Source organism: Rhincodon typus, chromosome 12, assembly GCF_021869965.1.
Source record: "Rhincodon typus isolate 14 chromosome 12, sRhiTyp1.1, whole genome shotgun sequence".
Lineage (NCBI taxonomy): Eukaryota > Metazoa > Chordata > Chondrichthyes > Orectolobiformes > Rhincodontidae > Rhincodon > Rhincodon typus.
Genome location: NC_063343.1, coordinates 25,458,521 through 25,484,873, shown reverse-complemented (window position 1 = coordinate 25,484,873; position 26,353 = coordinate 25,458,521). Strand labels below are relative to the sequence as shown.

General features: G+C 39.6%; 1 protein-coding gene across 2 annotated transcripts in view; it reads right to left on the bottom strand.

The window, feature by feature from the left end:
- The window catches only part of sh3pxd2b (SH3 and PX domains 2B), a 293,056-nt gene that overhangs the window by 254,169 nt on the left and 12,534 nt on the right, over positions 1–26,353 (bottom strand). The gene's annotated exons all lie outside the window — the stretch shown is intronic.

Sequence of the window (26,353 nt, the reverse complement as noted above, 5' to 3'; positions counted from 1 at the left end):
TCACTGTAATTTTAGCTTTCATGTTTAGTGTATTCCTCCACTTTTATTAAAAATGGATTTGCTGTTAGACATGATGTCAAACTGTCACCAAAAGTATCATCATTTTTTTCAGATGATGTACACATTGTAGGAAAAGTGTGGCAATTAATAAATATTAATATGCCACAGTGTTCTCAGGCTATCAGCAACAAAAGCTGGTTATGAAGGATGATGGCTGAAGACTACACTAAGCTTAGCTAGTTAGGAACTTAATCATCTGCTTTGAACCAAGAGTGCATTTTACTCCAGTGAGTTGAGGTACAAGTAACTGCCTTCTTTTTAATGGAATTGGGCACTTATCTTCATCTGATATGGGACAAGTTCAGGAAACTCGGATTAGCACACCTTTAGTGGTAATTATGTTGATGGGCCAAAGGGCCCATTTTGAAATCCCCTATCCTAGGAAAAAGACAACTACCACTGATGCTATGTTCATCCCTTGTTTCATAAACTCTAATAGGTCACCTCTCTACCTCATATACTCAGATCCCCTCAGGATCTTAAATACCTCTAAGATCACTTTTCATTCTTCTAATCTCCCTTGGATGTAGGCCTAACATGTTCAACATTCCCTCCTAAGATAACCCTTTGTCCCAGGATGAATTGAGCAAACCTTCTATGAACTGTTTCTACTGTAATATTTAGTAGGGGACTGAAACTGTACATATTACTCCAGATCCTAACTTAGGAATCTGTATAGCTGTAGCAACAGTTCTCTACTTTTGCGCTGTATTACCTTGCAGTAAAATACAATTACAATTTGTTCCTACCTCTTAATGAATAAAATAACAACAGTATGACACCTTAGATCCTGACCAAAATAAGCTTCTAAAAAAAAATCACACTTTTTTAATAGCTGGTCATGTAAACTTTTGCACAAGTTAGCTCTTATCCAAATCTGTACTGACACCCAGATCTCCAGGTACGTATCTCTATGTACATGTCATAGAAGAACTACATGCAACATGGGAGTCTAAAGTCTAAAAATTGGCTCACTGTTATATTCTTACCAAATGTAGTGTGTATGCCTATACAGTGAAGTTCTTTAACTGTGGAAGAATTTTGTTCAAACCTGATTAAGTTCACATAAATGTAGTTTCCAAAGGATAGTAATGAAAGGTACATATTTCACTTCAAAAACAAAAATTATGTCTGGCAGCCTCAGTACAGATAAAGCAGAATTAACGTTTCAAGTCCAGTGACCATTTTTCTTTGACCCTCAGCAACATAGGAAGACTTGATCAGATTTTATTGTTCAAGTGAGATTAGTTAGCACAGCAAAGAATCCCTGCAGTACAAACCAGGGATTATAAAAGAGAGTAATCAAGAAGGCAAAGAGGGGATATGAGGGAGCACTGGCAGATAAGGTTAAGGAAATTCTAAAGAGATTCTACGAATACATTAAGAGCAAGAAGATAATTAGATCAAAGAGGTTCTCTTTATGTTGAACCCCAGGAGATGGGAGAGATCCTAAATAATTATTTTGCATCAGTTTCTACTGTGGAGAAAGAAATGGAGTCTAGAGAATGCAGAGAAATAAACTTTGTTTTAAAAACAGCTTACATTACACAAGAATAGGGCAGTATAGTGGCTCAGTGGTTAGCACTGCTGCCTCACAGCGCCTGGGTTCATTTCCACCCTCGGTCAACTGTCTGTGTGGAGTTTGTACATTCTCCCCGTGTCTGCGTGGGTTTCCTCCCACAGTCCAAAGATGTGCAAGTTAGGTGGATTGGCCATGCTAAATTGCCCATAGTGTTCAGGGTTGTGTAGATTAGGTGGGTTATAAGGGGATAGATCTGGATGAGTTGCTCTGAGGGTCAGTGTGGACTTGTTGGGCCGAAGGGTCTGTTTCCACACTGTAGGGATTCTACGAAACTATGAAGAGGAAGTTTGGGAGGTCTTAGAGAATATTAAGGTGGATAAATCTTAAGGACCTGATCTAATGTATCCCAGAATGTTGTGGGAAGTAAGGGAGGAAATTGAGACCCCTTGCAGAAATATTTGCATCCCGTATGACTGGAGGGTGGCTAATGTTATATCTTTGTTTTAAGAAAAGTTGTAAGGAGAAACCGAAGAACTACAGACTTCGGTTGTGGATAAATTGTTGGAGGCGATTTAAAAAAGAGAGGATTTATGGACATTTTAGAGACACAAAAATTGATTAGGGATAGTCAACATGGTTTTATGCGAGGGGAAATAGTGTCTCTCAAACTTTACTGTTTTTTGGAAGTTACCAAAAAAGATTGGCAGAGCTATAGAAGTTGTTTATTTGGATTTTAGTAAAGCCTTTGACAAGGTTCCACATGGTAGACAAATTATTAAAGTTAATTTGCATGGAATTTAGGGTGGGCTTGCCAATTAGATACATAATTGGCTTGACAACAGGAGACAGTAATGGTGAAGGGTTGCTTTTGGACTGGAGGCCTGTTACCAGCAGTGTTCCATGGAGATTGGTTCTGGGTCCTCTTTTGTTTGTCATTTATATAAATGATTTGGATGAGAATATAGAAGGCACAGTAAGTTTGAAGATGACACCAACATTGGTGGCATTGTAGACAGTGTAGAAGGTTTTCTCAGATTTCAAAAGGATCTTGATTTAAATGGGTCGATGGGCTGAAAAATGGTGGATGGAGTTCAATCTGGATAAATGTGAGGTATCGCATTTTGGTACAACAAAAAAGGGTAGGGCTTATACAATTAATGGTAGAGCCTTGGGTAGTGTTGTAGAACAGAGGGACCTAGGGGTGCAGGTGCATAATTCTTTGCAGTTTGCATCACGTTTTGACAGGATAGTTAAAAAGGCATTTGGCACTCTTGCCTTCATTGCTCAGTTCTTTAAGTATAAGAGTTGGGATGTTATGTTGAGGTTGCACAGGACATTGGTGAGGCCTCTTCTGAAATATTGTGTCCCGTTTTGTTCACCCAGATACAGGAAAGATATTATCAAGCTGGAGAGGGTTCAGAAGACATTTACCAGGATGTTTACTGGTATGGAAGGTTTGAGTTGTAAAAAAAGGCCGGGACTTTTTTCACCGGAGCGTAGGAGGTTGAGAGGTGACAACTACCACCAATTCTAAGATGGAGAATTTCAAGACTTGAGAACACATTTTTAAGGTAAAAGGAGAGAGATTTTAAAAAAGACATGAGGCAAAATTTTTTTAAGAGGGTGGTTTGCGTGTGGAATGAACTTCCTGAGCAAGTGGTGGATATATGTACAATATTTAACATGTTTAAAATCCATTTGGATGGATAAATGAAAAGGAAAGGTTTGGAGGGATGTGGCCAGGAGCAGACAGGTGGAACTATTTAGTTTGGGATTATGTTCGGCATAGACTGGTTGGACCGAAGGGTCTGTTTTCATGCTGTATGACTGACTCTGAAAGGTCCATAAATCTCAGCTCCACAAGCACAGTGTACTTGCCTATTAGATTGGTAGACCTGGTGGACAAGAATTGGAAAATTTGGCTGGCGCACAAATTCTGAGAAGCCTGTTGTTTCAAGTATGAAAAATAGCAATAATCATTTTCTCTTATGACCATTATGTAAATTATCCTGAAATGACAAACTCCCTTGTCACCTTTATTGAAACTAGGATTTCACATTAGCTTCACAAATACTGTCCAAATTACAAGACACTTGAACAGCATTTCCTTCCAAAATTTCTATCCTCCACAGAAAGCTTGATCGAGCAACTTGGACACTAAAAATTCTTCTGACGTCTGCTGGTGCACAGTCTACATTGAAAACTTCTCACCTGTATGCTACAACTACACCATTCCTAAACCGCACATTCACTGCTATTGTCTCAATGCCATGATGGACAGAATTTGCATTCCACAAAAAATGAACTTGCTCTGCAGTAAACGAAAGGTGACACCAAGTTGAATTCCTGCTAAAGGCATCACAAATGTCATGTGATATAAGATAACAAGGTGTAGAGCTGGATGAACACAGCATCGGCAGTTCCCACTATCTCTGAAACAAAGGTCATGTGCATGTCTCAATGTGTGTGTTATGCAATTTATTATGTATATTCAAAAAGCAGAACTGATAATTAGAATTACAAGGTGGCTCGCTGCCAGGGTTCGAAAGGGAGCAGTTATTTAAATCAGGAATTCGAATATTCTATCAAAAGAATCTCTGATCCTTAGCTCCAACAGAATAGCTACTGTAACTGATGAGGCTAATTACAATGTATGTTTATTGAAGTAAGTTCTTCTTAGGATACAGAAACAGCCTATCAATAATAGCCACTGTAATCAAAGACTACAATTATCAATCTTCAAGCTTGCATTTTCATCAAAAGATGAAGGGCTAAAAATGCCTTCTTCTTTTTCTTCTGCTTTCATTCCTATTGTTACTTTTTCACATCTTGCTAAATCCACTCCAATGCTATTCCGTATGCATCAAGTTAAACCAGAAATAAATTGGCATAATCATTCTAATTTTTTTCCACCAGCAATTCAATTCAAAAAAATGAAGTTTACTGGTGTTTTGTTCTTCAGAAAAGTTACTACATTTTACTTTTGATTCTCTAGTTGAATCTCGGGACAACATCACTGTACACCAGCTCTGACTTTATCTAGTTATAACAGACTAGATTGTCCAGATTGCACAAAAATGTGCATCCATAAGATTGTGTAATGTTATGAGAAATGTGTTAAGCAGACCTACATAATCACTATAATATCTAATATAAATCCATTGTTGGAAGTGCTTTAAAGCATCACACCATAGAGCAATAATAAAGATTATTAATTCACTATTTTGTACAATAAGAGGTCAGCTGAATATGTTAAAGATTCTGGTCCATATTTGCTCATTCAGCCTTGAACCTAGAACTTTTTGATCAATAGTTTGCAGGGATGCTAAAGCCTTCTTGGCTCTACTGCTTTCTAAAGAATTTAGTCAGCACAAATTTGACTCAAATATGCTATATGTTCTAAGGGAACAACAGCTCATCTGCCCTTGACAAATATTCTGATTAAGCTTATGAACAATTTTAAAATGTTACTGCAAACAAGAGAGATAAGAATAAGAACATATTTGCTATATGTCTACATTTGCTGAAATGGAAGCAGCGAACCACTAGATGATGCACTTGAAATTATTCCTTTTTATTGTGCATTGCATACAAACTACAACAGCATTGGGACTCAATGAATTGTATATTCATCTGTGGCATTCTTGTTCAAGTAAATGTCAGAAGTGTTTTACAGACCCCCTTTCCCCCCACCTCCCCACCCATACCCACATTGTGTGAGAGAAATGATTATCTAAGGGAACAGGCTATGAATGATTTAGTGATGATTTTAGTTTCTTCATCACAGTAATCTTCAACATTACCTTTACCCAGCATATAACTCCTGCATAAAAGACATACAACTTTGCATGCCATGTCAGGTTTCATACAATCTAACAGATATCTATCAACTGAACATCAAGGACAAGGCTCCGCATGATAGACTTTGTTTGTAAAATTAGTTCACATGGGGTTCAGGGTGAGCTTGTCAATTCAATACATAACTGGCTTATTGGCAGGAGTCAGCGGGCGGAGGGTTGTTTCTCAAACTGGAGGCCTGTCACTGTGGTGTTCCACATGGATCAGTTCTGGGTCCTCTTTTGTTTGTCATTTTTCTAAATACTTGTGAATATCGAAGGCATGGTTAGCAAGTTTGTGGACGACACCAAAATTGGCATAGTAAACAGTGAAGAAAATTTTCTAAGATTACAAAGGGATCTTGATCAAATGGGTCAATGTGCTGAAAAATGGCAGATGGTGCTCAATTTGGATAAATGTGAGGTATTGCATTTTTGTACAACAAAACAGGGGTAAAACTTATACAATTAATGGTAGGGCCTTGGGCAGTGTTGTGGAACAGAACCAAGGGCTAAGGTACATAATTCTTTAAAGCTTGCGTCACACGTAGACAGGGTGGTTAAAAAGGCATTTAGCATGCTTGCCTTCATTGCTCACGCCTTTGAGTACAGGAGTTGGGAAGTCAAGCTAAGATTGTACAGGACATTAGTGAGGTAACTTCTAGAGTACTGTGTCCAATTCTGGTCACCCAGTTATGAGAAGAATAGGGTTAATGGTAGATGTCCTTTCCCTAGGATAGGGGATTTCAAGACTGGAGGCACCCTCTTGAGGTGGGAGAAGTGAGATTTTTTAAAAAATGCATGAGGGACATGTGTGGAATGAACTTACTAAGGAAGTGGTTGAGGTGGGCACAAATATGACAATTAAGAGACATTTAGATAAGTACATGAATAGGAAAGGTCTGGTGGGAGATGGGCCAGGAGCAGGCAGTTGGGACTAACCCTGTTTGCTGATAATAGAGGGAGTAAATGTTAAAGCTATTCAATAGGACATCTATCAAGAAGGCAGATTTGTCACAGATGGTGTAGAGCTAGATTGATGAAGCTGTCTCCATTAGGAAAATGGAGAATATCGTATCACACTCCTGACATGTGCCCTGTAGATGGTGAGGAGCCAAATGGTAAGTTGCTGCAGAATTCCCAGCTTGTGATCTGCCGTTATGGCCGCTATATTTATATAGTTGGTCCAGTTTAGTTTCGGGTCAGCAGCAACTCCAGGATGTTGACTGTGCAGGACTTGGCAGCAGTAAGCTATTGTGGAAATGGTCACTGAAGCAGCTAAAGATGGTTGGGCGTAGGATACTTTCCCAAGGAACTCTCTCAATGACGTGCTGGGACTCAAGATGATTCACCTCTAACAAACACCATCTTCTACCCTTTGTGTTAGTTATGACTCCAACCAGTTGAGTTTACTCCCAGATTCCCAATGACTCCAGTTCTACTAGGGCTCCTTGATACCACACTCTATCAAATACTGCCTTGAAGTCAAGGGAATCAGAATCTGTACACTTTGGCCCAATGAGTCTACACTGGACCTTTGTAAAGCATCCCTCCCAAACCTAAGTTTAGCATGGCCAATCCACCTAGCCTGCACATCTTTGGACTATGGGAGGAAACACACGCAGACACAGGGAGAAAGTGAGAACTCCACACAGTCACCCGAGGCTTGGATCAAACTTGTGTCCCTAGTTCTGTGAGGCAGTAGTGCCTACCACTGTGCTACCACGCCACCCTAGTCATTATCACCTTCCCTACTGAGCTCAGTTCTTTACAGCCTTGGGTGAAACATGGATAATGTGGTCATGAGCAGAGCAGCTTTGGAATTCAAACTGTGAGCTGCAGTGGAGTAGGTTAAGTGTCACTTAATAGCATTGTGGACAACACCTGCCATCACTTGCCTGATAACTTTAAGCAGATGAGGTGATATTGGGAGCACTGGATTTGTTCTGTGTTGCCCATCTGAGAGACAATAGTACATGCATAGACAAAGATACAGTGGAGACACTTGAAGCTCTATAAAACTCAATATTTATTAATTAGTTCAACAAATAACACACATTTAACTACTAGAGCTATCTCAATCACTGTCTTTCACTACATTGATTTCTGTAACTAACCTCCAAATGTTATTCTCTGGGAGAGATGGCAGCTAGCAGGCTGAAATTCTGCTTGATGTCTTCACCATGCATCCTGACATGGTGTACTCTTGCAGCATGAATCTTCAAAGTTCTGCTGAACAGTCAGGGGTTTTCTGGGCTGTTTTATACACAGGCCTTTGTGCCAAGTGTATGCCTTATTTGGAATTATCCATGCATGTGACCAATCCTGAATGTTTCATCCAAATGTATGCCTTATTTGATAGCAACAGCAGTTACTGAATTCCTGCAATCTTAGCTCTTAGCAGACCTGACTGACTCGGCATAATTCCATTCACATTACAGCCCATTGTAAAGCCTCTTATCGGTTCTTGTTACCTTCAGCCTTATTCAACACCTGCTGCTCTTTGTGTGGACAGGACATACATGGACAGACAGGTACCAAAATTATAACACATATAAAAAAAAGAACTCAACATCCAGGGCACCTTGGTGCAGTGGGGTACCACTGGTCAGCCTGCAGCTGAACCCAGACAGACCAGGAGAGACTTGAAGCCTGCCTGGCCAATTTACCTCCTGGTCTGCTGCCACATCTAGGCAGTACACAATTCACAGGCCTTCAGAGGGTCCAAAGGCCAACTGCAAAATTCCATTCAGCGTTCAGAAAGCTTTAACAAGATTAATTGTCATCTTGGTGCTTTCTTAAACTAAACCTCAGATGGCATAATTTCCATTTTTAAGCTGATCTTACCATGTTCCAAGGCCCAGAGGCATAATTAGCCAAAAATGAAGACAAAGCCAGAGCAGTAATTATTAAAAGGAGGGTGACCATAGGGTTGGTCAACAAACTGGCTTTTAATTTCAATCTTAAAAGGAGAAGAAGGAGCTGCAGTGACGGAAGTATTTAGGAGAAGAATTCCAACACATGCAGCCTAACAAAATGCACAGGCACAGAAAGCATAGGACGCTGGTTAAAGAAGATATACAGGATACCAGTGTCAAAGATAGATAGTGAAGGGGACTTCTAGCATTCGTAGTACAGCATCTTTTTAAAAAATAAAGTGGTCAATTTTTCACACACTTTAGAAAGGAACAAGTAACACTGTCAAAATAATTTATGTCCCAAATAGGGGATATCATAAATCATGTGCTTTAAATTTCCAATGAAAAGGGGTCTACAGAAACATATAGCAATAAAAGCGAACCATTTCTTTGATTCCAAAAGATAAGAATGAACATTTTAGAGTGCAGATCAACCATGAAGAATAGCTTGACTGCAGTTTCCCCGAGGTAGAGGAGGCCACATTGGGAACAGCGGATACAGCATAACACATTAGCAGATGTGCAGGTGAACATCTGTTTAATGTGGAAGGTTTTCTTGGGCCTGGGATGGGGATGAGGGGGGAGGTGTAGGAGCAGGTGTAGCACTTCCTGTGGTTGAAGGGAAAAGTGCCAGGGGTGGTAGGGCTAGTGGGGAGTGTGGAGCAGACAAGGCAGTCACGGAGAGAGCGGTCCCTCTGGAAGGCAGGTAAGGGTGGGGAGGGAAAAATGTCCTTAGTAGTGGGGTCAGATTGCAGGTGGCGGAAGTATTCTTCTTGGACTTCAGCAAGGCTTTTGATAAGGTCTTGCATGGAAGATTTCTTGCAAAGGTAAGAGCTCATGGGATCCAAGGAAATTTTGCAAATTAGATCTACTATTGACTGGCAGGAAGCAGAGGGTGATGGTTCAGGTGTTTTTCTAATGCAAGTCTGTGTCCAGTGGGGTGCCTTGGCGGTTAGTGTTGGGACTCTTGCAGGCTATATAAATGATTTAGACTTGAATGTGAGAGTTGATCAGTATGTTTGCTGATGATACAAAAATTGCTGGGTGGAAGATAGCGAAGAGGATAGCCTTAGACGAGAGGGTGTAGAGGAGATTTACCAGGATATTTTCCAGAAGAGTTTCAGTTATGAAGCAGGATTGGATAGGCTGGGGTTGTTTTCCTTGGAGCATAAGAGATAAAGATGGGACAGGATTGAGATGTATAATATTGAAGGGCATGAATAGGGTAGACAGAAATAAACTTCTCCCCTTCGTGGAGGGATTAATGACCAGAGGGCAGAGATTTAAGCTAAGAGGAAGGAGATTTAGAAGGGATATGAAGAAACATTTTTTTTTCACCAAGACGGAGGTGAGAAGCTGGAACTCACTGACCATAAGGGTAGTAGAAGCAGGCACCCTCTTAACATTTAAGTAGTAAATATCCCTATTGTTTGCTCCTAGGTGTTTCTACTGATTTGCATTATTGATGAACCAAATCCAATCATCTACTGAGATAACAAGGTGTAGAGCTGGATGAACACAGCAGGCCAAGCAGCATCAGAGGAGCAGGAAAGCTGACGTTTCGGGTCTGGACCCTTCTTCAGAAATGGGGGAGGGGAAGGGGATTCTGAAATAAATAGGGGGGGGGGATGGAAGGTGGATAAAGGAGCAGAAAGGTGGAGAGGAGATGGACAGGTCAAGGAGGCGGGGATGGAGCCAGTAAAGGTGAGTGTAGGTGGGGAGTTAGGATGGGGGTTGGTCAGTCAAGGGAAGACGGACAGGTCAAGGAGGCGGGGATGAGGCTGGTAGGTCGGAGGTGGGGGTTGAGGTGAGAAGAGCGGATAGGTGGGAGAAAAGAGGGACAAGTCAAGGAGGCGGGGATGAGCTGGGTCGGTTTTGGGATGAGGTCGGGGGTGGGGAGATTTTGAAGCTGACCCCACTACCAAGGACATTTTTCCCTCCCCATCCTTATCTGTCTTCTGGAGGGACTGCTCTCTCCGTGACTCCCTTGTCTGCTCCACACTCCCCACTAGCCCCACCACCCCTGCCACTTTTCCCTGCAACCGCAGGAAGTGCTACACCTGCTCCTAAACCTCCCCCCTCACCCCCATCCCAGACCCCAAGAAAACCTTCCACATTAAACAGATGTTCACCTGCACATCTGCTAATGTGGTATACTGTATCCGCTGTTCCCGATGTGGCCTCCTCTACATTGGGGAAACCAAGCAGAGGCTTGGAGACCGCTTTGTGGAACATCTATGCTTGGTTCGTCACAAACGACTGCACCTCCCAGTCGTGAACCACTTCAACTCCCCCTCCCACTCCTTGGATGACATGTCCATCCTGGGCCTCCTCCAGTGCCACAACGATGCCACCCAAAGATTGCAGGAACAGCACCTCATATTTCGCTTGGGAACCCTGCAGCCCAACGGTCTCAATGTGGACTTCACAAGCTTTGAAATCTCCCCGCCCCCGACCTCATCCCAAAACCAGCCCAACTCATCCCCGCCTCCTTGACCTGTCCGTCTTTTCTCCCACCTATCCGCTTCTCTCACCTCAACCCCCACCTCCAACCTACCATCCTTATCACCCCTCCTTGACCTGTCTGTCTTCCCTTGACTGACCAACCCCCATTCTAACTCCCCACCCACACACACCTTTACTGGCTCCATCCCCGCCTCCTTGACCTGTCGTCTCCCCTCCACCTATCTGCTCCTTTATCCACCTTCCATCCGCCTCCCCCCCACCCTCTATTTATTTCAGAATCCCCTTCCCCTCCCCCATTTCTGAAGAAGGGTCCAGACTCGAAATGTCAGCTTTCCTGCTCTCTGATGCTGCTTGGCCTGCTGTGTTTATCCAGCTCTACACCTTGTTATCTCAAGATTCTCCAGCTTCGGCAGTTCCTACTATCTCTGAACCAATCATCTACTGGTAGTGGAATGACCAAACAATTTGTTGTGGCTGAGGTATTTAGCAGTTTATGATCCAATTTACAACATTATTCAACTGTACGGTATTAGTATTAAGGCTAGGAGAGTCAGAAAAAGCATTGGACTGCTGCTCGTGATCATCCAGTTCTCAAGCCCCATTTTAGCTGTGATGTGATCTGTTTATTCTTCACCTAAATAGTTCAACACCTCTTATGAGCTAATCACAAGTGTCTAGACAGTGTTAACAACATGAAACTATAGTGAAGGGATGAGCATATAATGGAAATTTTAATTTCAAAATCCTACTGTAGTTATTGCAAATCATGAAAATTACTAATTATTAAATGTCTGGACAGTGTCAGAAAAATGTCCAGGTCCAAAACAACTCCATTTTAACATCAATAAATTCTTTGGCACATTCTATTCACCAATGCAATAAAGTCAGATTTTAGAAGTCATATTTGCTTTTAAAATTTGTAGTAAAGAAAAAAACCTTGACAGTGATTTTTTTTGTCGAGATTATTTTAAAAATATGCTTGTTTACATAGCTGAATGACCACATACTATTTGACTGAAGTAGGTGTGTATTTTAGTGACAAATCTTAAAAGACTTTGAAATTGGAGGCATTGTGCACAAATGCCTGAAGTTGAATTTACAGAAAAATCCTAAATCTGAATCTAAGGGTTAAAACCTGCCAACTTCCATGCCTCTTACCTCATTACACAATTTTCTACAGATTCATATTAGATTTCCACTACAGCAAGCTTTTTATGCCTTCCTGTTAGACGTATTCCCCAGATTTAGGAATGTGAAATATGATGGATGACTCCTTTGCAGAAGGACAAGCAAATGTTACTAATAAGCCAAAGCCAGCACCAGCCTTGCCCAACACACAACAAAAGAGAAACTAAAACCATAAATTTTGATTTACTCAAACCTCTGGCATGCTGCATTTGTTTCAAAATTTCAGCCAATGCACCCTGTACTTTCAAGAAGAGTCTGCGCCAAATGGGATTTTAATCTTTGAGTGTGCAACTGAATTTTACTGTTACTTCATTCAAAAGTATTTTGCACTACCATTTTTCTGTGGCTTTTTGGTTTTGTGATTTGAATTGAATAGCAAAATGCTTTTGGTACCTTTTTGTACATTTTCCATGGTATACTAATACCAAAGAAATGTGAGAAACAAGGCAATCAAGTCAATTTGAAGCAGTTGAAGCAGAAGAATGGAAGAGCAAGCTGAAGGGGCCATATGACCTACTCCTACTTCCATTTGTTATGCATGTTGCCACAAAACGGTTTGGAGAACACAACAAAACCTGCCATGAGGATGAAGTTTAATCTACATGGCATATTTAATAAAAGGAAATTTGAATAATCTTATCAACTCTTCATCAATTAATCATAATCAGAATAGTTATGACCCCTTCTTTATGACTATTACAAATTTGATTAGACCGCTCTTAGTGTACGAAAACAGGTCAACAAAAAAGGCGATTAAGAATTTGGCCTCCATTATTTCTCCATTCCCCTGTTCATAGGGAAGCAACACATTTATAAACTCAGCTCCTCCTCAAGGTCACAAGAAACCAGAAACAGAAGAATCATTTTCTCGCATCTTGTGTTATGCTTTTAACAAAATTTGCAAGTAAAACACGCCAATTGTGAAAAATGTGCTTTAATTTTCTGGGTGTCTATGAATCTCCAGGGAAAGTGTAATTGTTTTACAGAATTGGTTGCTGAAACCTAAGTAAATAACTAGAATTCTCCTCTTCAATTGCAGATGAGACAGATACCATATTCACTCAACTAAAACCTTTGCCTATATAAGATGACAGTCATTTTTATCTTGATGAAGCTCATTCATAAAAGACTAGCCAGAATGCAACATCGAGTATTAACAATCATAAATCAGATGCAATCTATGGACCTATTTAGAACATCTTACAAAAGACCTGATCCTCACCTTCTCCACATTTTTAAAATTTTCTCACCAGATAGCATACTTTGCTTACAAATTTTAGAAGTTCATGTTTTATGCAGTTCTGACAGCAATTCATGGTAGAGAATTCAATGACCAGTTTTAATGGCAACCAAAGTCACATGCAAAGACTTCAGAAAATCCTGACATGAAGAAAAGTGCTCTCTTTAGGCAAATTTGTTGTGTCTTTCTATGGTGCAAGACAAAGTTTACTACTTTGTAGGTTTTCTGAAAAAGATTCAGCTAGCAAACTCAGAACTCCAGCTTCTCACGTTAATTACAGGCTCTTGATTGAAAGCTCTTCCAAGGGATTAATATAGAAAATGCCGTGCAAGAGAGTTAATTATTTTATTAGAAATGTTGCTTTTATATGCTGTATTAGATATTTCTCGCAGTTATAAGTATTTGATTTAGTAGACAAGCCAAGATAATGCCCAAACATTAAGTCATCTGATGTACCACATTTTAAGTATAAAATTTATACATTACTGTCAGCCTATTTTTAATTCTGTGGAAAAGAGAAATTTCATTGTTAATGATTTTTTAACCCTGCTTGCTTATTGCCATGTCTTCTGTAATTTCAGTGTGATTGTGTTATTGTGATTGCCTTTAATTTCACAATAAATAATTGGGCATTTATAGATTAGTCTACTTCCCTTGGCAACCGTGAGTCAGTAGGTACCACGTTTTATAGTACTGGGACTTTTTAATACCGTATCAGAGCTTCCAGGTTTCGTTATTTTTATTTGCAAATCTAGGAATTTTAGAATGCAGAGATCTAATATACAATCTTTACAATATACAATAATCCTGTTATCAAAGAAATCAAAATAACTCGATTCCATTCAGTTTCATGAGGAACTGTTCATTGTATTATAGGTCAGAAATCACACGACACCAGGTTAGAGTCCAACAGGTTCAGTTGAAAACACAAGCTTTCAGAGCCTCACTCCTCCTTCGGGTGTTAATGACAGGTGGCATCAGACTCAGAATTTAAAAGTAAAAGATCAAAGTGTCACACCACTAATGATGTATTAAACAAACCTAAGATGCTGTTAAATCTTTAATCGGTTAGAAGCTTTAATTGATTAATGTGTATACGTAAATCCCCAAATTTGTGTCTAGTCACTTCTGAGAGAACTAAACTAAAGGTAAAGCAGAGGTGACATTTTAGGTCAGACAATGCATGTTAGGTGTGAGACCATGTTTAGAATCTTTGTGTTGTGGTTTGGAGTCAGACTAGTTTTATTTCGAAAGCAGGAATATATAAAATTGTGTGCTTTTAGAACAAAATAGAAGGTACCTGCAAATACAATTCACTGTATGTGTGCGTGTGTTCAACTACCTGTGCACCAAGCATTATGGTATTTCAAGAAGTCCATCTCCATCACCTCAAGGGGAACCAGGAATGGGCAATAAATACTGACCTTGCCAGCGATGCTCACATTTTTGAAAAAAATAATTAGGCCCTGTATGTACCTTTTCTGGATCACTAGAGGATTGTTGTACAAGTAGGCCAACATATTGCAGATAAGCTCTTGAACTATAATATGTCTTTTAAAAAAACAACATTCCTTGTTATGGTCATGGAAATGTAAGATTATTTTGAGAAATATGTTTTAGCTCCTTTGAAATAGGGGAAAATAATTGTAGAAATGCCACGCAAAGTAAGTTCCTAAGGTGAATCATATTCCATACATGCTTCCCACATCCCTACCTCCATCCCCAACCTTCCTTTCCACGCCCTAACCCTCACCACTATCAGGGAACAGATTTGAGTGGGGATTGAATTAGGGTAACTGCCAATTAGAGGCCAGCAGCTCTGCTGCATGTTGCTACAAAGGCATCTGACATTGGATTGAAATTTAAGGTTCTGGGTAGGGTTTAGGTTTTTAAGAGGCTAGGATGAATGAGGGAGCAGAGGGAACTGAGGGTTTAAAACCAAGGGATCACCTTGTGTGGGCTCAGAAGTGAATAAAAAAAGGAGGAACTGCTGGCCCCCTAACCAATATCAGCACAAGTTGGAACATCTGCCAAACTGGCTGCTTGGCATACATCTCTCCTGTCTGTTGCGTCCCACTTGCAATGAGATGAAGCCATTGTGTGGGCCCTAATTGCCCAGTTGTTTTTCAATTCCACCACTGGATGATGGGCAGTCCATCTGCTAGATTTTCCAAGCTTTGGATGGTAGTTTAAAATGTGCTTGGAAAGTTATACTGCATTTAGGTGATAGAAAGCTGGGACTTGGTAGATCATTGCTCTTTCTGAAAATGCGGTTCTATCATGTGCCACCAGCCAGAAATTTTATTACATACATTTCATCATTCTTAGGGCAGGATCATCTGAGAACAGACTTCAGTAATGAACAGTTATGGGGAGAAGTCAGGAGAATGGGATTTAGAAACATATCAGCCATGATTGAATGGTGGAACAGATGCCTAATGGCTTAATTCTGTTCCTCTATCTGATGGTCTAAAATGGTCTTCTCTACAAAAGCAGGTTGAAAAGTCACCCTGCAATGATAGATCACCTTTACAAAATGTTGACATAAAAAATTCAAAATGATGCAGGATAGTAATATAGACAGAAATCACACACCTTACACAGACACACATTTCAGGATTTAAAGAAAACTCTTTTTCAGATACCCTTCAAATACATCCAATCAGAATTAACCTATTGATGTAGTTTCATCTCATCTATTTAATCACAATAGAATGAAATTAAGCGTATAAAATATTAAAAGTTTAAGCTTAATTTAATGGAACATTACATGACATAAGCTGATCTAATGCTAGCAAACATATAAAGCAATGGTTGCTAAAAGACTGGATGGATGAAGACCAAAATTACCAGTCTTTGAAGATGAGTGTATATTCTTGCATATAGTACATAACTCTCTTTAATGTGTACTTTTTGTATCTTTTTTGAATCTCATTAAATGGGAACATCTAAAAGGTGTCCTTCACATCATCATGGCAGGCCTCTTGACTTAGCTAGCTTGTGCACCAAACACCATTTTATTTCTAATCTAATTTCCAGGGTTTTCCTAAATCTAAATGTCAGTGATGACATTAAGCACTGCAATGGTGATTTATTATTTCTTTACTTTCAAAGTTCATCTTAATAATAGAAGTACAGGGTTTTGTTTTTGTTCTGTGAAGCTACTTTTTTTGTCTTTGAACATGACATTCAAAACAGCATTTCCAAGATGGCTTGTGAGTTGAGCTAAATGATTAGATAACCTACTTGTTGAGATAATTGCTGAAGTGTTTACAAAGTTGAGCTTTTATGGCTAGTTTTGCTTCTGATGGAGCCCAGAAATTTAAGTCACAGTCTAAGAATGTGGGATAGGCCATTTAGGGCTAGGATACGGACAAAACTTCACCCACTGTTGAGACTGTTGAATTCTCTGCCGCAGGAAGTGGTTGAGGTCAAAATATTGAATGTTTTCACAAAGGAGTTTTATTTAGTTCTGAGATGAAGGGATCAAAGGGTATGTCAAAAGTAAGAACAGGATACTGAGTTAGCTGATAAGAAATAATGACATTGAATGGTGAAACAGGCTTGAAGGGCCAATTAACCTACTTCATACTCCTATTTTCTACATTTCTATGATCTACAGAAGGTTTCTTTCAGAAGAAAGAAACCCAAGTGAGAAGGGCAGGTTAGTTTTAACAGAATCCAGGCCATCAGAGTTGTACTGAAGTCTTAAGCTGTTTTAGCAGTCCAAGTACATAAAGAAAAACAAAGTGCTAAGCAAAAGTCATCCCTCTAGGATAAACGGTGAATATCTCATCTGGTAAAATGTTCAGAAAGTCACTCGAAGGGAACACTTGCAATCTTGTAAGTTTAAGAAATAAACTTTAAAGAGTAATACTTCATTGTGGTAGAGTGTCTTTAAGGGATATTGGTTTGTTTCTTCTCTCTTGTATTCAAAATTACTTTCTTTTAATTGAAAGTACATTGACAGCCATGTGTGAACATGTGCAGTGAGTGGACACCACAATAACAAAATTGCAGAAATAAAACTTATGGTCTATCAAGCCTGGTTTCACTCTCTGGAATTGGATTTGTCAGTATAACCATCAACCAGGATCACAACATCAAATATTTTAACATTTTAAGAAGTCCATTCCCATCTCAGTCATCTTCAGTAGACTTTTAACATTTTTTGTAAAAACAAAAGACACCTTTTCAATCCAGATATTATAATACAATATTATATATGTTGATCACCCTCAACAATTTTGTTTCTGGAAAGGATATCTGCCAGGGTTTCACTTGTACTCATCAATTTATTTCATGCTACATCAAAGGCCATAGGAATTGTGAAAAATTCCACCTGTGGGTGTAGGTGTACCACTTCATTCAAAGACTTGTTAAGTGGTTTTGTAAGCAGATGAGACCACCAGCAATCTTGTTTTAAACAACCCACTCTCATTTCACATGTTGTACAGCAGCTATTCTACTCTACTTGCATTCTGCATTTTTTTTAGCATGTAAATGTAGATAGGCTGAGTTACCTTATATGCGGTCACCCAGTTATTATTTTTAAAACTTCGTAACAACAGAGAATTATGGGCATCTAACATACTTCCAATATCTGACTTCAACAGAGTGTGAAGTTCATTGATTTAAAATCTAGACTGTATGAATCAATTTCAAGCAAAAACTGAAGACATCAAGTTTCTGCCCCTAAAAACACTTCACTTATGGAAGTGTTAGAAAAGCTGTCACAGTGAGGAGAACTGCAAAATGCCCAAACTGCAACGAAGTGATCCTGTGCTTCTCATTAACAGAAAACAACTTGGACAAAACAGGTTCTTGGATGGTCAGAGACTCAATATATATCTTTGCTAAAACTTTAAATTCGACATATCCTGGAAGGTGTACTACAGAATCCCATGCAAGACAATGACTCACATAACTCTACACATCCTCCAACTCAACCCCACTGACTCAACCACCCTGACACCTAGTCCACCTGCGACCAAGCGCAGACTCAATGACAGATTCGTGAGCATCCGCACTCTGTATGCTCCGATCAACACCACCTTCTGGTTGCTAGCCATTCAATTCCCCTTCCCACTGGCTTGGCAACATGTCCATCCTGGGCCTCCTCCAATGTCACAATGCGGCCACATGAAGAATTGGAGGAACAACACCTTATGTTCCACCTCATAGAATTCAATAGCTTCAAAAGCTCCCCACCCCATATCCAACCCTCCCTCTCATCCCTGCCTCTTGACCTGACACAACATGTCCATCTTCCTCCTCATCTATCCACCCCACCCTTCCCATTGACTAATCTCCATAACCTGCATCCACTTATCACCACCCCACGTGCCTTTGCCCAGCCCCACCTCTCTCCGTCTATTTATTTCTGAGCTCCCTTTCCCCCTTCCCAGTCCTGAAAAAGGGTCCTGACCCGAAACATCGACTTTCCTGTTCCTCTGCTGCCTGACCTGCTGTGTTCCTCCAGCTCCACACTGTATTGCCTGTGACTTCCAGCATCTGCAGTTCTTGCTATCTACCAATTTTCTTCACATAACCATAAGTGATATGCAATAATATACAAACATATTTTCCTTGTGTGTGTGTGTAAACAATTTTACATTGTAAATGCTAAGAGCACCAACTGTCCACAATAAAATATGGAATTGTCAGTCTTGTTGATTCTGGGTAGGTGTTTAAAGCCCCTGCTGCAAAATATTTCAAAGGGTCAGCCGTTCATCTCCTTCTGTCCATTCCTAATCCAATCCCCACCATAGACGCCCACTAGGCTCCCCAGTGGTAGACTTAATTAGGCAGTTAACTTCCTCAGTAAGTGGCAACTAAGGGCCCCAACCTGTGCCCACTGTCATCAAATGCTAGGCAGTACAGGTTGGCCAAAATACATAACTTTTTTGAAAGAGCTCAGAGAAAGGGTTGCACATCAAATGAGTGGTTACACCGTGCACAGAGGACACCAACCCACTAATATTTGTTCTTCTCCATCTGGCCCCCACACCCTCCAACTGTGAAATACTTGTTCCATTGCCACCTTAAAAGCACTGGAATTTGTCTCACTCTGGTTACCATCCTTCTCCTTCCAGGAGATGGTTCCAGTTGCAGGTCCTTTACCATCCCGTCTTTTGAGCTGTCATGACACAATTCCTTCCACTGAATCCATGGTTATGGTAGCTTTAAAAAGGTGAGGGGAGAGGAAATGGAGAGATCACATACTTCTCCATTTTTCAGCAGCCTGATGACTTTTAGCAAACTATTACACATATCACACTACTGTGTGTATGCCCTCACAGTCAGATTGCATGTACATAGTTCCATGTGAAAAACCCCTCTTCATTCTCTGGCACAGTTTCCATATCTGTTTTCTCCGACATCCATGCGTCTAGCCCTTCAGCAGCAAGCCTTTTGAAATCTTTAGCTAGTACCACTGGCTCACTGTCAACACCAACTGCTGGGTCAACGGACAGCGGAGGACCTGTCCAAAGAAAATATTTACAAATATTGTGGCATTACACAAAAGTTGCCCTCTCTATGGTTTAAACATTCAGTTCAGTACATCAACTTGGTCTGTCCCAACATCAAATTGTCCATGATTACCGTGGGGTCAGCTAGCCGATCAACTCTGCGGCAACTGTTTGGATGCAGTTTTGTTAATCATCAAGCCAAGGAAAAACATTTTTCCACAAAAGCAAAATCAAGTTTGATCTCTGATTTCAATTAACTTTAACCCATGTAGCCTTGAACTCAATCACAAAGGACAGAAAAGACTAAAGTTCAAATCACAGAGTTAGCTGACATCAGCAATAGCAGAGATCAAAGATCAGCAATTGACTTCAGCATGCACCCAGTCACCTTCTGCCCTCGTTGCCATCTGGTGACCAATAATGCTACATCCATGTGAGACAATTAGATGGAGGCATGATCAAGAGACTGTCATGCTCCCTTATCGTCCATTAGCCTTTTTGCCTTCAACGTCCAGCCCTCACAAAAGTGGTACACAGGTGAGGTACAAGAGTGAAACTGATTCTCAGTGACTGACAATGAGTCACCTTCAGAAGAAGGAACAGGGAGAGGAAAGAAAATTGAAATTACAAATAGTATCTTCATTATTACAAAATATTACATGTCAAAACAAATTTCGCAAATGCTGTTTACTAAGCAATCCTAAGATAAATTATGAGAAACAGAGGATCATCTGTTAAAATATCTGAATGAATGATTTTATTGTCCCATGTATTTTACAATGAGAAAAACATAAAACAGTGAAAAGCTTTCATTCATTGCCATGATCTTGTGCCAGTTTGAATAATTTAAAGGATACGAAAAAAATGAAAAGATACAGCTTAAAAAGAACTTAACCTACATTCCACTGTCTCCTACACAAGTCCTAAGCTGGCTCAGGACCACTGTCGCCATTGAGTCCAGACCCAATCAATGTCGAAGCCACCATCTTTCGCTGCTGTGCTGATTCTCCTCTGCTGTCACCTGCGCCAGACCCTCCAATATCAGAGTTGTTTCTGCCACCACTTCACTTCCAACAGTGCAGACCCAACCAGCGACAAATTCCCCAATCCTCCAGTGCCATCTTTAGCTGCTAGGTCGACACTGTTCATATCGTCTCCGCCAACACAGCAGCCACTGATTCGGGGTCCCGTGCTCGCCCCAGAAAAATAAGGAAGAGCTTACTTGAGTCCATGCTGGGCTCACTCTCCTCTGTCGATGTGTCCAAGCTCTTCACAGAGGACCAGAGATACAAAAGGTGAGAGAGAAAACAAAAACGAGAATAAAAGCGAAAAGAAAAGTGGACAGTGTGGGCGAGACCCAGGCTCAGGAGCCCTATTCTGCCACCATCTTGGAACTGTTTGGATATAATTTGTGGAAAGAAATAATCCCATGGTACTACTTCAATGAATAGATTATTTAATAATTTTACAGTGCAGTTTCTAGGAGCTTGCAGTCTGTGTGGCTGGCCAATTTACAGTGATCGCAACTCAAAAATACTTAATTTTCTGTGAAACATTGTTGATGCCCTGTAGTCATGAAAGGCACTACATAATGCTAGTCATTCTTTCAGTTAGATAACAACTGGCATTTGCCTGCTGGTTAGGGACAGTGCAAATGTAGCCACCTCTTAATTTGTATCAAAGGTCTCTTACTTATTCAGACTTTCAATGCAAGAATCAACTTGCACTAAATTGGACAAAATTAAAACATTCATCCCTCTGCTGAAGTTAATCAGATCACAGAAAATAAAACTTTTCTTTTGAAAACTTAAGCTGTGTCTTTGTAGGTTTTGTTTTCCAAAGCTTCATTCCTATTCTTAACTTGACTCTCCAAATGACCAAAACAGATGTAAAATTCCATAATAAAAAGTAATGGTTCTGGAAGAGATAATGTTGAAGATGCAATGAGCACCCCCAAATTTGCTGATGACAAAGTCTTTGGGTATGAAAGAAGCAGTTTAGCACGAGGTCCCAGTGGAGACAAATGTGCCATCTCTGGCTTCTGATAGTTGTTTCCAATTACGCCTAACTAGTTTATGTAACTTGTATCTATTGCTTTTATGCAATAAACTACTTCTTGTTGTTAAGGCAAGTTCCTCTGTTCAATAAGACTCCATAGTGGTTTATTCTCAACCACTGCTGATTAATAGGTCCTTAGACTTAGAACAGAAAAGAAGATTGATGGACAGGACTCAACGCTAGCAACAAGCTGCCAGTGATTGGTACTGCAACATATGATACCACATCCTTATTGAGCTGGTTTCTTAAAGCATTAGACTATCCAACAAGTTAATCTGGCATTAAGTTTATGTTCCAGCATCGTGAACATAAGGCAAATTTAAAACAAATTTTCCTCAAGTTTATTGTTTTAATTTAGCCAAACTGCTACCCAGATCTCAGCACCGTTTATTGCCAAGGTAACTTGCTCACCATGTTAAAAAATGGGCAGCGACAAATGTAAAACTGATTAACTGCAAATTTCTGAATAGTGGGATGGTTCACATCCCCACACACCAAACATACTTTATTTTCCTTACTGTTCCATTTTTCTCCTTCAAACTCTTACCAAATTTTTAAAATAGAATTTGTTCAACAGTGATGCAGTTTCCAGATCACATCAACCTTCACAACCTTTCAGAATTTTTGTTACTTTATGTCTAGCATTCCGGGAAGCACCAAGATACCAGTCCCAGTTCTAGTAACTTGCATTAAAACATTGGCACATCCTGCTCTTGTACAAAACCAGTTTTAAAAAATGCCATCTCTTCAGAGACAAATACTTAAGCTGCCAAAATTTCATAGCATCTCTTAACATAATTAGGCCATAAATGTATCACACAATTGTCACAACCTTTCAGCATTCTATAGCGTGTAACAATATTAGCACCTTAAAATCTCTACTGTTAAATATAGCCTTAAATAAAAGTTAGACAGCCCCTTGTGGGGGCACAACAACAAAACAAAAATTAAACTGTTAATACAAATTTACAGAACTGTAAATCAGAATGTCATTACTCGGGGTGATAATGCGTCTCAGCTGCTTGCGGTGCTCTTTAGTCCCTAAAGGCCTCTATTGTGCCAGTGGACATCACATGCTCCTCTCAATGGACATCCAAGCACAGATGTAACTCAAAAGAGGTGCAGAGTATAATGCCCTTTGTGGTCTGCTGCCTGGATCTGTTGATGATCACTTTGGCCAGGCCTAGAAACAGGCCTGCCTCAATCTGAAACATCCAAACAATGGACTGGAATAAAAAGAGCAATGCATGATAATCAGATCCATCAGATGAAAATTTAACATAACTATGTGATAACATTCTGCCTGTTATCTTAACACCAGTAATAACCTACTTAAATAGTGGATATGAAATCATACAACTGTGTTTCACAGCTGAGGGGTAACTTGATGGAGGTTTACAAAATTACAAGAGACATGCATTCAATGGATAATCAGAGTCTTTTATTCAGGATAGAAATGTCATTTACTAGGGGACGTAGGTTTAAAGGTAAAAAGGTGTATGTTTAAAGGAAATGTGAGAGCCAACTTTGTTTTTTAAACAGTGTGGTAAATGCCTGGAATGTGTTGCCAGAGGTGGTGATAAGAACAGATACAATAGCAATGTTTAAGAGGTATCTTATTCGATACATGAATAGGCAGGGAATAGAGAGATAGGGACTGTGTGGAGGCTAAAGGGTTTTTAGTTTAGAAAGGCACCACGTATTAGCTCAGGCTTGTTAGGCCGGGGGCCTGTGCTGTACTGTTCCTTGTTCTAACCATGTTAATGTTATTGATCCAACCCGTGACTACCTTTTACATTTGGTCGCATCAATTGCTCTCAAGGCTATGTATGGTAAAGTCTACAGCATAACAAAAATTGCCAAACATACATAAACTAGAAATTCCTTGAGAGTCAAGCAACAGTTTAATTACTTTCCACATCTCTTTCAGGTTTCGAATTGCATCTTTCAACTCACAATAAGCAACACCTTAGATTTTCCATTAATATTATGAATGTATGTCAACATCATTCTGACTTATGGGCAGTTTTGCATTCTGCATCTGTGCCTAATAGGAATGTGACGTAAATGATTAACTCCATTTCACTCAGTCTCGGCAGAGCTGGCACAGAAAGAAGATATTCATCTTAAAATATTTGCTCTCGAGGTTAAGAGGCAAGCACTGACATCTGCAACAAACACAATTGCACAGAAAATGTTTGTTTCATCATTTTACGTATTGTTCTATGTCATTTCCTTTTAACTAATGGCAATATTATTGCTATTCATTTATTTTACTGTTTCTATCACTGCTGAACAAGTTCACACAAGTACTCCACGCCATACTGTGGCCTTACATCGACTGAATCTCATCATTTCTTGTCCCTTGTCTTAGTGGTTATTACTCGTGCACAAGCTTGGACAACAAGTTTTAACAGACAAAGCAATTTAAGAAACCATCATGACAGAGGTAATTTCTGTCATAACATGATATCCACAAAATACATATTTATCAAATCATTGGGTAGGTCTTAAGGGTGAGGATGCAGACTGCAACAGACACTGAGAACACTTGTTATTGCTACATTATCAATAGCCCACTTGCCAACTTTCTGATCTGTATGTTTCAGCCATCCAAAACAGACACTCTCTGATCTATCATGGGAGCCTAGTTTAGAAATTGTTTAAATTATTAACTGAATTCACAGATCCTGATACATAACTATGTTTTAACTGGAGTTAACTATACAGAAATTGTACTGGCAAGGATAGGGACAGAAATAGAAATGATGGCAGGCTTTGGCTTTCAGATTAAACTCAAAACACATATTTAAACCTTTATTTGAAAGTAGCATGTTTAGGAAGTCCAGCATGTTTCTGGCTTGCATTAAGATTTTAGGCTGGTGCGGCTACTAAACTCAAATAACCCAAAAGTACTAAGTCCATTGTTGCGTTCTAACATCTGAACTGTACAAAGTGCTATAGATAATGTAGGAGGCATATATTAAATGTCACGCAAAGCCTCTGATCTTTTGGCTATCAGTTTTGACACAAACTCAGATGTCACATAGAAATTCGTTAAACCACTATTGGAAAAAGTTCCAGAATTTTAAAAAATTGCAGCTTTATATCAACCAAGATATGGCTAAATCCGAATTCAAATAATTAATGTATCCAAAATAGATATCCAAAATTCACTGCTTACAATTTTGCCCAATGCAATATAACTAGGCAAGTCCATACATGAAGGGGAGGTGATAGCCAGGTGGTATTATCGCTGGACTGTTAATCCAGAGACCCAGATAACATTCTGGGGGCCCATTCTGGGTTTGAATCCTGCGATGGCAGATGGTGGAATTTGAATTCAATAAAATATCTGGAATTAAGAATCTAATGATGACCGTAAATCCGTTGTCGATTGTTGGAAAAACCCATCTGGTTCACCAATGTCCTTTAGGGAAAGAAACTGCCATCCTTACCTGGTCTGACACACCTGTGACTCCAGAACCACAGCAATGTGGTTGACTCTGAATTGCCCTCTGGGCAATTAGGGATAAGCAATAAATGCTGCCTAGCCATCGACGCCCTCATCCCGTTAATGAATAAAGGAAAAAAAATGAAAAAATGCTTACTTTACCAAGGAATTACAGTTCAAAATAAAGTATTGAAACTTACAACTTGGAACATATTGCCTAGACTGGGGCACTAGCTGCTTCTTAATTTCATCGCAAGTTTTACAAGCTGATGCTTCATAACTTATTACAAGGCAGGTCATCCCCTCAAAACAAAAAGGAAAAAAAAAATCATATCCTCTGAACTTATCCAGTTTCTCTCAGATTAGAAAGATATCACAGATATGACACCCTAATAGCCAAAACAGGCATCCCATTCCAGAAAAAAATGACAACCAAGGGTTTAAAATCAAAACTGCTGGCTCAAGGGCTGTAACATAAATCAAAAGTAAAAGATTTCCCTGGAATCAAAAATCGATGAATTGTCATGAAAAGCAATTTGGACAACCAGAAGGAGACATGACAAACAATGGCCTAGGCAAATATATTTTCTTAATCAGTAGCAAGGACAGAGGAATTTCAACACAAAGCTGAGAAACAGGGCCCACAGATTTCTGAACCATTTCCTCAGTAAAAACAAAATTAATTATGCCTTCCTTTCAGTGTTTGCACAATAATTATCCACCCAAACATTTAAAATGTACATGTTTGATACCATGAATATAGATGGATGTTTGCCAAACCCATATTTTTGTTTAACTGTTTCTTCAGAATGAATGGAATGTTTATTATACACAAGTTATTGTCGAGCACGCTCAAACAGTCAAAAATGTTGATAATTACTACATTGAACATTGTAATTATTTTATGTCACATTGGAATAGTGTGTGTCTTTGAGAAAAAGTGTAAAATGGACAATACTGAATCAACAGCCCAACTTACACATTTCCTAATACATATTTCATTATCATAAAAAGAAGACTGCCAATTTGTTAATGCCCATTTACTTACTTATAAAGGGCACAATCTAAGCCATTGCTTTCAAAAGGTGTAGGAATTCTAAACGAAAGATGTACTTCCCCTTCTTCCACTTTTTCCACT